This window comes from Fragaria vesca, linkage group LG3, assembly GCF_000184155.1.
Source record: "Fragaria vesca subsp. vesca linkage group LG3, FraVesHawaii_1.0, whole genome shotgun sequence".
In the NCBI taxonomy this organism is placed as follows: Eukaryota; Viridiplantae; Streptophyta; class Magnoliopsida; order Rosales; family Rosaceae; genus Fragaria; species Fragaria vesca.
The window spans coordinates 17,720,999-17,733,126 of NC_020493.1; the positions used below are offsets into that span (position 1 = coordinate 17,720,999).

The 12,128-nt window shown below is 37.5% G+C and overlaps 1 pseudogene; it reads left to right on the forward strand.

Moving 5' to 3' along the window:
* The first annotated feature begins 9,441 nt into the window (after positions 1-9,441).
* The window catches only part of LOC101292292, a 13,663-nt pseudogene continuing 10,976 nt past the window's right edge, over positions 9,442-12,128 (forward strand).

Here is a 12,128-nt window from a genome sequence, read left to right on the forward strand (position 1 = left end):
AGAGAGAGAGAGAGATCATCAGTTCATCATCATGCATATAAAACGGTACTAGATGATCGATGATAATGATTCTGTAATAATAAGAATGATGATAAGAGTGCAAGTACGTACTCATTAGTTTGTTTTACATGAGAGGTGTGAAAGTGAAAGCCGAACTGTTGAAGTGAAAGATGCCATCAACAATGTGGGAAAACGCCAAATATCCCACTGAAAACCATGCATGCAACTTCCATTCTCAACCAAACCCAAAGAGAGCAAAGTATTCTAGGATTTGTTAAGGAATTGTGCCAGAGCCATAGTGACAAAACCCTAGGGTCAAAAGAAGTGACAGTCCTTTCAACACTTCAAAGTTTTCATGGCTCCCTAATTAACTTCTCAATAGGGTTTAAAAGGGACAGAAAACTAGCCTCTTCTAACTCATTTGTTAGGTCCTCTTTGTTATCTGATCAAGTCTCTAAACGATTACAAAAGCGTTATGGTTGTTCTCTAAACGGAATCGCATACATCCGGTGAGTTTTTTCAAGGTATGGAGTAACATATTCACAAATTACTGTCTAAAAGAGGTTGCAGAATGAGCGGGCATATAGAAACCCTGTTAGTTTTTCAAAGTCATGACATAAAACTAGTGTTCACAAAGCTGTAAAAAAGATGATGTAGAAATGTAGAATGTGTGCAGTGTTGCATTGTTATGCACTTATCTATCTGCATGCCATCGGATTTATTTCTACAATTTAGATTCAAATCGAATTGAAGCACACCATACCACCATTTTTATAGTATCGATCAGATCCATGCCCAGGTAGCAGTACCCTAGTAAAAGAACATATAATGTATATAGTTATATACTCTGTTGAGATCTTTCTTCAGAATTAATAATAATTACTACATGTAATCGAAAAGGGTTGGTCATCTTATAAAAATAGGAGGATAAGGGTTTTGCTTTTGCAAAAACCAATTAGTTAAAGGCTGCCTGGCAATGGACGAATAAAGCAATCAGACCAGAAATGCACAGAAGCAGAAAAGCTAGCACATACACAGTAAACACCATGCATACTCTCTCAAGCTCTCTCTCTCTCTCTCTCTCTCTCTCTCTCTCTCTCTCTCTCTCTCCCGCTTTCTCTGTGGATGATGATATCATGGTCATCGGAACCGGACTGAGGAAACAGTTATTGTGAGTCGAAAATGGGCAATGCAATATGGGTGGCAAAGGGAAAAGCAAACGAAGTAAAAGAGGAATGGTTGCTGTTCATGACCGGCCCTGCTTCTCAGTACTACTGATTCAGGTACGAAAATGGAAGAGCTAGAGCAATATAATCAATCAAAACTCAAAAGCTAATTCAAACAAACAAACAAAGTAATACGGCTCGGAAATCCAAGAGCTGATCATCGATGATCAATTCTGTTCATTTTGTTGACCCACTCATGGACGAGCGTGAAATGCTCTCTCTTTTTCTCTCATCTCCCTCTGTGTTCGTTTTTCTATTCGCTGCTTTTATGTTTGTTGAAGTAAGCAAATGGGCCTGCGTTTTAATTTTTTCCTTTACACTTTATTCCTCTTTATCACCTTCTGATCTTCTGCTTCTCTTCTAAATGGACCATACTTATTAGTTTGCATTTCTTTTTAAATTTGTTCTTCTTGACCTTCTTTTCAGTGCAGTCTCCCATAACTGGTGACTGGTGAGTGAGTTACTTTGGAGCTGCATATGGAGTTTCAGCTGTCGGTGGTGCTATAGATTCCGTTGCCGGTTATTAACTTCACAATGTTTTTCAAACAGACCAAAATAATATTGCTCTTGCATGCGATTTTTCTATGCCAAAACTCAGCAATATTGAAGAGCGACTGCGTCATCCAAAATGTATAGATGAATACAGCATAACAAGACGAGGGAGTTTGCATCTACTTGTTTGCGAACCACATCCCCCACCTTGACATCTTATTTTTCTATGATTTTATTACTTTTGTGCAAATGCTTGCATGAAGGAAAATAAAGGGGAAATAGTGAAAGAATCTTCTATTGATACGTATTTAGTATTTAGAGGTGTGCGAATAATTTGCTTCCCGATAGATATGTCGAACTTTTGATGAATGAAAAGAAGAAATATATGTTTTACAATCATCTATAACCCAACTTACCTCTGAATAGTTATCCACCTATATTGAGTGCAGTAATTCATCTAAACCCTAATAAAATTTCTTATTACTGAACTCAAATTTTATAAATAACAGAAGCCTAAAAGATGGTTACAATAAACTCACTAGAACCAGAGGCGGAACTATAGTTAGGCCTGAAGGGGTCTGAACCCCCCTTGGGTTTTGGAAAGTTTGAAATTTTAGCTCTTAATTGGTTAACTATCATTAAATTTAGTTTAATTATATCATTAAACCACCAATCCCCCCCCACAAGAATTTCTCATAATCAATTTAATTTTGAAGACAAATCAATTATACTAAGAAATGTATTCATTAATTGAATGGTTTTTATGTCGGAACAATCGAAATAGGTAAGATAATTGATTTTCTTAAATTAGTAAATAGGAAAATTAACGAGTTTACCAAAACAAAACAAAAATGTAAAGTGTTAAATGAATAAATTACTACTTTCTTTCACTTGTACATTTTTAATTTTTGTATAATTTTAGAAGATATATATTGAAGATGATCATCTTCTATGTACAAGCAAAAATACACAAAATTTTGAGTTAGGTACGTAATTTTTTACAAAATTTTAATATACACTCCCTTATATATGTTTGGATCCCCCAAGCTTCAAATCATGGCTCCGTCACTGACTAGAACCTCAACCGGAAAGATGGTGTTACAAAACTACAAACAACTGAAGCATTAGAGACCTTTATATGTGCATAATTTGACCAAATCACAATCGATCTCTAATTTGGAGGAGAGATTTCCATTGGCTTCTAATATATTATGGGAGTGGGGTTCTTGTCCATTCCTGAATTTGAAGAGAAAGCATGGGATATGGGATGGTTGGCGCCTCGGTAGTCCAATGAGGTAGCAACATATACGACGATATCAATCAATCTTTTTCCATCAGATGCCAATGGTCGGAAGTCCTACGTACTGCCATTTCCACGCCCAACTTTCTAACAATAATATTCTTTGGAATATAGTGGTATATAGTCCGCTGCTCAATTAGGGTTTATGATTTAACTGTTCGTTTTAGGTTACGTTATTTCATCCCTTCAGTTTCCCTACACAAGCGCCAACTTTTTTGATTGGGAGTGAAATAGCAAGTCACTTCGATTATGTTAGCAAATTAGTAACACATATATACACCTATTTATTCAGTATTTAGACTGATGAGATCCAAACTAGACTAATCATCCGCCGCATGAGCACGAACTCAAAGACCCTTTAAACATGCTGGCCACAAAGTGGTGGGAGTTTAGATTAGCTCTTAGCATAAGGGTTCATACTAAGCAGCTCGACCAACTTTACCACAACACATTGGTTAATTAGAGACGAGCCAACTTTAAAGTATACACACACATATCTTTTCTTATTTCCAATTTTTGTGTAAATCTTGATTAGTGCATGAAATTCCTGGTGATGATCATAACAGTGCTTCTTAAGCACAAATAAAAGCAACACCAGCTAGTACTCTAGTGTTAGACAGACCTCTACCTCGCCTATAGATTTCACTTAATTAGTGAAGGTGGGTTCAGTTTAGAGAATACTTGATTTATCAGTAACTTTTCATCATTTATAGTGGTTAATTTATATATATATGCATGGGTGGAGCTAGATAGTTCAAAGGATGCATAGATGATGATCCCTATCGTTTTGTTTGGGCATTATTTATTATAACATGGAAATAATCGATCATCGTGCTCCCTGCTGCTGATTTTATCATAAAACGTGAGGAAGATTCTACTTGTTCAGTTCTTATGAATTCCATACGGATTCGATCGAAAAGACTTAGTACTGATTGTTGGTTGGTTGGTTTGTTAGTGCTTAGTGGTGTCATGGAATCTAATTCTATTCCATCCATTTCTATTTACCCCAGAGACTCTCACTCACTGACTCATATATGACTAGCTACGTACGACCTTTCGCTCATTTTCATGCCAAAAAGCTGAGCTTGAATCTTCATCATATGCATGTGTGGAGATATTTGGTTGGAAAAGGAAGCAAATTGCAGCCTTAAACTAGTTGATCATATTCTCCCCTCTCATGCAAAAAGATATATAATTTACGCGTAGACAGATATGATATATATACAAGGATATATTGTCCCACCAGTAGTAATCAGTGGTGCACTTTTGAGCTTGATATATGTTTACACTATCAGGACAAGCATTCTAGCCGACGAAAAATTTTCGTCGGCTTATTATCTTAATTCGTCGGTTAAGATCTTAGCCGACGAAGGCTCGTCGGCTATAGTGTCGTCGGGAAAAGGTCGTCGGTGATGACTTTAGCCGACAAAATTTTTTTTTTTGTCGGCTATAGTCCCACAGTTAGCCGACGAAAAACATGTCGTCGATTTTTTTCCCAGACTTTAGCCGACGAAACAATTAAGATATTCGTCGGCTAAAGTGTGTAATAAATAATTAAAAAATAACTATAGCCGACAAATATACTATATTTTGTCGGCTAAACCTTATAAAAAAATTAAAAAAATAACTATAGCCGACGAATATAGTATTTAAATATCGTCGGCTAAAGTTGCTGGGTTTTAAAAAAAAAACTGCAGAAACTTTCGGCCACCTCCAATCACGACCAAAATTTGATAGAATCTTCCTCTCAACATTTCGAACAACTTTCTAGAAGAAGTCGAAGCTCAATTCTAAACCTAAACAGGTCAATCGACTGAAAATATAAAAATCCCCAATTTTAAACCCTAAAAACTTCAAATCTTCGATTCTCTTCACACACACCGAATCGAGCTACCAAATTCTAGGGGAATGTAGTACTAATCAAACTCAACTTATCCATATATAGAACTCACCAAATGGTGACCTAAGGAAGGAGAAATTCGATCGACACCGAATCCGAACCGGCGGAGTTTTGGAGCTCGATTTTTCCCTCACGGCGGCGCCACTCGATGCACCACCTATCCAGTAATGAAGTAGAGACGACGGCGAAGCTTTTGGGACAAGTGTGGCGGTCTCCGGTGGCTTGACGGCGGAGCTAGGCCGAGAAGAAAATCTGGCAGATAATAGACTTCTTACCATCCATCTTCGCCTATATAAAGAACTTTAGCTGACGAAATTCTTTATTTTCGTCGGCTAAACTCTTTTGAAAATTTTGGTTGACCGCCAAAAAATTTTGGTTGAAAATTTTGAAAATTTTTCGAATTTAACTGACGACTTTTTCATATATTTTCATCGGCTAAAGTCCTTTGAAAATTTTCCCTCCAACTTTTGGTTTACCGTCCTTAAAAAAACTTTTTAGTAAAATTTTTTTTTTAGTACCCTTTAAGTCCCGATTAAACTTTTTTCCTATTAATTATTTTTTACGTCGGTCTAAAGTGTATAAATTTCACGAAAGCGTCTTATATCTCCTCTATATTATGTGGTTTGGTCAAACCTTCCACACGAAAAACTCTCACGTAGATGAGACGCAACTGCCCATATAAAATTTTGAGACATTTACCTTCCGACGATAGGGCTCCCCATAAACCCGAATAACGGTAAATGGTAGACACGTTGTGATTCCGATGACTAAAATTCACAAACCAAAATTCGACTGTCAGATATGATCATTATGATGAAAGATGTCTATGATAAAAAATTCAACTGGATTCGACAACGTTAAGGGCTCGATCGAAACGGTCAACTCTAATCGAAAATAAGAAAACTACATTTTGAAGCCCTAAACGGACTCGAATGGCCAAAAAAGCCTATACATCATGGCATAAGCTATGAGTTTGACTCGTAGCGCCGTTACGCTTCCGGAAAGGTATCACAATAGTCAATCAAACACCAAATGCCAAATCTGCAGCATAGTGAATAATAAGGGTAAGTCAACTATCGGCACCGAGACTTTACCGGAATACTGTGATTTTTCAACCGTAGACGTATTTCACCATTCTGGTCATATCTTATTTCACGACTTTTTTGCGTTTGAAGGTTCTACGTATAGTTTTTTTTTCTCAGATGAGTTGTTGTCTAGATCTGCAAATATAAGGCACTTTAGCCGACGAAATTATATTTTTTCGTCGGCTAACATTTTAAAAATTTCGTCGGCTAAAGTTTAAAAATTTCGTCGGCTAAACTTTTAAAAATTTCGTCGGCTAAACTTTTAAAATTTCGTCGGCTAAAGTTCACAGACTATAGCCGACGAAAAAAATTATTCAGCCGACGAAATATTAATTTCGTCGGCTAAAGTTGACCATAGCCGACGAAAATTTTAAATTAGCCGACGAAAAAAATTCGTCGGCTAAAGTAAAAATTCGTCGGGTTGGTTTTTTATTTTCGTCGGCTAAAGCCTTTCTTCTGGTAGTGTTATGGTGTAATTGATATAAACATTTGGACCATTGTTGGACCTGAATTCCCCACTTTATGTTGCAAACTTGCATGAATCAAGCATTATGAGATGGAGTACTCAACTTACAGTAGCTGGAAAAGAACATAGGGTTCTACCCAATCTATACTCAAGATCGATCGGAAGATGTATTTTAAACTTTCTTTTTTTTTTTATTTATTATTATTATCATTTTTTTAAGGGTTTAGAACCCAGCCTAGCTAGGAGGGTCAGCCACACGTCCAGATTTTAATTAAATAATCATAAAAATTACAATGTATGTATTTTAAACTTAATTTGGCCAGAGTTGATCAATAAACCGATCGTGATTTAATCGAGTCAAGTTCAATCCGCCAATATAGTAATCCTAAGCTCTAGGTGCTAGGCGATAGAAAATCTAAAGCTTTTGCCGAAGGCCAAAATAATCGATTAAGATTACCATATCGATCTTAAAATTTTATCGTACGTCTGGTAAGAAATTGTTCAAACACTCGACTCAAGTCTCCAACTCTAAGTCTCTAAGACGTGAACTTGAATTATTTGCATAACTACACATGTATATCTGACAGTAACAGAAGAGGCTGCATCAGCTAGCGCGCAGCGTCCCATATTTGAACAGTATGTGCTTTCTCTAGCTGGATGCATGACTGGAGTCATTTGTACTATATATGAACACATACATTCATGCATGCTTTAATCTGATCAAAAAATTCCCAGAAATCAACTGGTATGGCTATTTTCTTTTTTTTGTTTTGGATAAAAAAGAAAATTCAATTGGCTATATATGTATGTTTGGATGCTGATTATCTAGATCATTAATGGGAACATATATAGTTTAGTCTAGACAAGGCAGACATTTTGTCGACCAGGCCAAACCAAAAAAAAACAACAAAAAAACTAAGGTCTAGCTATGATGAAGAGCTGATAGCTACAATTTACTTGTTTATGATCAATTTTTCCAGATAAAGCTGAGGAAAAAAAAAGTAGATTAAAGCTATGAGCTCTTTATGATTTACAAATATAAACTATTTAATGGTCCCAGTTAGCTAGCTAGCTGCTGGTTCACTCCATTATTTCTACCGTAGTACCTGAAATTTGTGAAGTAAAATGGAGGAACGCACTAACAATTGCGATAGTCTGAGTTGGCAATCTGTCCTTGATGTTTCATGAAACTAACAAGTGCTTTATGTCATATATATACTGTTGGCCAAAACACGTACGATCTTCGTTGTAGATGATGCAGAACTAGATCGATGTGTATAACATATAGGCCGCCATCAGTTTGCTTAATAGCATCAAAGTGCAAGACCAAACATGCATAAGCCAATAGGAATATATATAGTTACCCTTACTGGACTCCTAAGACAAATTGTTGCCCTGGAATATCAGTTATCCATAACACATGTCGATCTCAACTAGCCTATCTGAAATTCTGAACGGCTAATGTCATCTCCAATCCTCCGGACCACCAATATTCCGATAACTCACATTTGTCACAGCAAACTTCGGTGCTGGACCTCCGACCAGATGCCTAACCTATCAGTAAATCGGAAAAGAGACCGAAAAGGCGAAAACCAATCTCATATGTCACCTAGTTTGTATAACAAGTCTACATGAAAGAAGCTTCTGTATTACTTTCATGAGATTCTAGGAGAGACAGAGGCGTGAGGACCTCTTTGAGTCGCAAAACCCTAAGTTCTGTGCAGTCGACTACTTGGGACACAACCTCAATTCACTTCGTGCATATAGTGAAGGGGATCATCCTAGACTCCAGTTAGCAGTAATCCTAGCCTTTGCATGTACCCTAATTTGCCAATTGACATACACCAAATTTTGCACTACCACATTTTTCTTTGCTTGAGCGGTTGAGCCAGTTGGTATTTGGACCTTAAGGCTATTTTCTTTTGCACTACCATATATATGAAAAAAAAAAAAAAAAAAAAAAAAAAAACAGAACTCTATTTTCTGTTGCTGGCCTTTTCACCTCAAACATAAAGGGTTACCAATTTAAGTGCCCTTCTTGATCAGCTGACGCATCCAGCCAGCAGTGTTCGATGCAATGTTTCTTACTGACACTGAACCATGTCCACTATCGAAGTGAGTCGGGAACTTTATCAATTTTTCCTCAACCTTTTCCCTCTTCATATTCGATTTCGATTTCATTCAAAAAGTTTGTAAATTTACACTAATACTGATGTGTTTCTCACTTTCTCTCTCTCATTGAGGTACTGAATTGGTCTTAGCTAGGGTCAGTGTTTGAAGATTTTGGCCTTGTAGTTTCTCATTTTCTCCCTTATGCAAGAATGAAACTTTGAGTTTAATTTTCAGTGTTTACGACTTTTTTCACTGGATTCTCACTAATGTGTATTCCATCAAGCATGAACTCTTCAGTTGATTGTGTTCTTTTTCACTTTTGATTATTTGCTCTCCTGTTATGTTTAGGCTCTAGGATTTTTCGTGTTTGTCTTTAGAGCAATCACACCTTAATTTATAGCTTATGACATGGACTTCATAAGTTATATGGCAATTTCAGTTTCTAAATAGCCTTTTTCCAGGTCTTCAGAATGTTTTTTTGGTCGTCAGCCTCCTGTACCAACGCCGGAGATCAGAAGCTGGTTCTGTTTTGATTGTTGATCGTCTCAAATTGAAACTCTTTTGGATAAGTTGAGGCAGTTCAGAATTTATATATGCTAGAAAATCAATAAGATTCTCAGTTCTTTTTTTGAGAAGATTTTAGGTCTAATCAAGAATGGATACACTCGTTTTATTTCCAGTGTCAATTAAGATTCCCCTAAAAATAAGTGTCAATCAAGAATTCAAGATTCCTATTTCTTGTTACACAAGGATTTGACTTACCTTGTTGACCAGCAGAACCATGCTGCATCGGACACTAATATATAATTCCAATCCTCTAAGTCTCTAACACTGTCTCTCTTTTAATTAAGCTTTCAACAATGGCGTTGGCATTGGCTGCAGAAGGCAAACCTCTAGCCATTGGTATCGATCTCGGAACAACATATTCATGCGTTGGTGTATGGCGAAACGATCACGTTGAGATTATACCCAATGAGCAGGGGAACAGGACAACGCCATCCTACGTTGCTTTTACAGACACTAGGCGTTTGATTGGTGATGCCGCCAAAAACCAGGCCTCCATGAACCCCATAAACACTGTTTTCGGTGAGTTTTTGAGGTGGTTTTAATATTAATGTTATTGATGTTGTTTGATACGATACCCCTTGTAATATGAGCGCTACATAATTCTAAGTTCTGTTCTCTGGCTTATCTTCAATACACTATTCTTCTGACTGTGTATGTTTACTTGTCTGAAGCTAGAATGTTTAAATTTCTCTTATATGCTTTTGTTTGCACTGTTTTAGATGCAAAGCGGTTGATTGGTAGGAAATTCAGCGATGAATGTGTCCAGAATGACATGAAGTTATGGCCTTTCAAGGTATGTAAAGATATGTGGAACAGGCCAAAGATTGTGATCAAGTACAAGGGTAAGGAGAGGGAGTTTGCTGCTGAGGATATATCTGCCATGGCTCTCTATAAGATGCGTCAAATAGCTGAGGCGTACCTTGGATTGATGGTAAAAAATGTTGTTATAACTGTCCCTGCATACTTCAATAATCATCAACGTCAGGCCACAAAGGATGCTGGTTTAATCGCTGGTTTGAATGTTATGCGTATCATCAATGAACCAACAGCTGCTGCGATTGCCTATGGTCTTGACCAAATACACACCAATGTTGGTCCAAAAAATGTTCTTGTTTTCGATCTTGGTGGTGGTACTTTTGATGTTTCTCTTCTCAAAATAGAAGAGGGAGTTTTTGAGGTAAAAGCTATGGCGGGAGATACTCACCTTGGGGGTGAAGATTTTGACAATAACATGGTCAATTATTTTGTCCAAGAATTTAAGAGGAAGAATAATAAGGACATTAGCAATAATCCTAGAGCATTGAGGAGATTGAGGACATCTTGTGAGAGAGCAAAGAGGACGCTTTCTTCGATTGCTAAAACCACAATCGATATTGATTCTTTAGTTGAGGATATTGACTTTTGCACTGAAATAGCCAGAGCAGAGTTTGAGAAGTTAAACAAGGATCTCTTCGAAACCTGTTTGGAGCCTGTGAAGAAGTGTTTGGCAGATGCTAAAATGGACAAGAGGCTTGTTCATGATGTTGTTCTTATTGGTGGTTCTACTAGAATTCCAAAGGTGCAAGAGCTATTGCAGAATTTTTTCAACGGTAAGGAACTCTGCAAAAGCATCAATGCTGATGAAGCAGTTGCATATGGAGCCGCCGTGCAAGCTGCATTCATGGACGGTGAGGTTAAGAAGGCCAATGACTTGGTCTTGTTGGATGCCACACCACTGTCTCTGGGTGTTGAGGTTATTGGAGAAATTCTATCTGTTGTCATCCCAAAAAACACTACCATTCCTACCGAGAAAAAAGAAAGATACACAACTACATTCGACGGACAAGATGGTATGACTTTTAGTGTGTATGAGGGCGAAAGAACAAAAGCCCCAGAAAACATGTTGTTGGGTAGGTTTGAGCTTCTAGGCTTCCATCCTGCCCCTCAGGGTGTGCCTAAGATTAATGTTACCTTCAAGATTGATGTCAATGGAATTCTAAATGTCGCTGCCGAGGAAATGATATCAGGTAAGAAGAAGAACATCACAGTAAAATGGGTGGGTTATCTAAGCACGAAATCCAGAAGAAGATTAAGGAGGCAGAGATATTCAAGTTGAAGGTATAAGGATAGTTGACAATCTTTTTATCCTGCAAAACACTTTGAGATAATGTTATCTGATCAAGAACAAGTGGCGCTAATATCCCTTATGGTTTCAGGTAAAACATGCATCTGCATATCACTGTTTTTCACAGAGGTTAGCAGCTTCGCTTGCTATCCTAGTACTGAGTCTTTTGCTGTCCTGAGTTTCAAAGTCTGTTATATTAGTTTAATAAGTCTTTCAAATTCAAATGGACAACTGAGTTTGTGGGAAGTGCCTTAGCGCTCAAACCAGTCAAAGGGTTGAGATCTTTTGTTATGCCAACCCGTGACCAAATGGTTTGATGCTCAAGGCTCCAGCTGGGATTTCATGATACGTTATCCTATGTATAGCTGGTCCCTGTGTGATTCGAAGACCAGTCGCTATCGGCTGTGTCAAGGTCCACTAATGGACTGAGTAAGAGGGTTTGAAACCTCTTTGCTCCCTGTTTTGAATCATTCATGTTTTAGGAAAGGGTTATTTGTCTTATTGAGATTGCTTGTGTCATCTCTGTGTTTGGACACATCACTTTCAGTATGAGAGCCAAACATTTCTGTCCAAACCTTTCTGAAACATGTTGAGGTCAGCTTGCATCATCTTTGATGCCTTGTTGGCCTATATATATCTATAGCTTTGGCTTTGCTCAATGGTTGTGGAAAACAGCCTTATTGCGTTTTCTTTGTTGAGTCTAGTTTTTTAGCTTGCATTGTTCATGCTGCTCTAAGTCTTCTTCGTGACTGTAAACCTTAGAGCTTGAACTCAAAACTTCTTTCATCAACTCATATCATGTTGCATACCATGAGGGATGTGTAGTGCAACCAACCCAAGAAGCGTTCAAGGTTGAATCTGCTAGTGGTTAGCTGA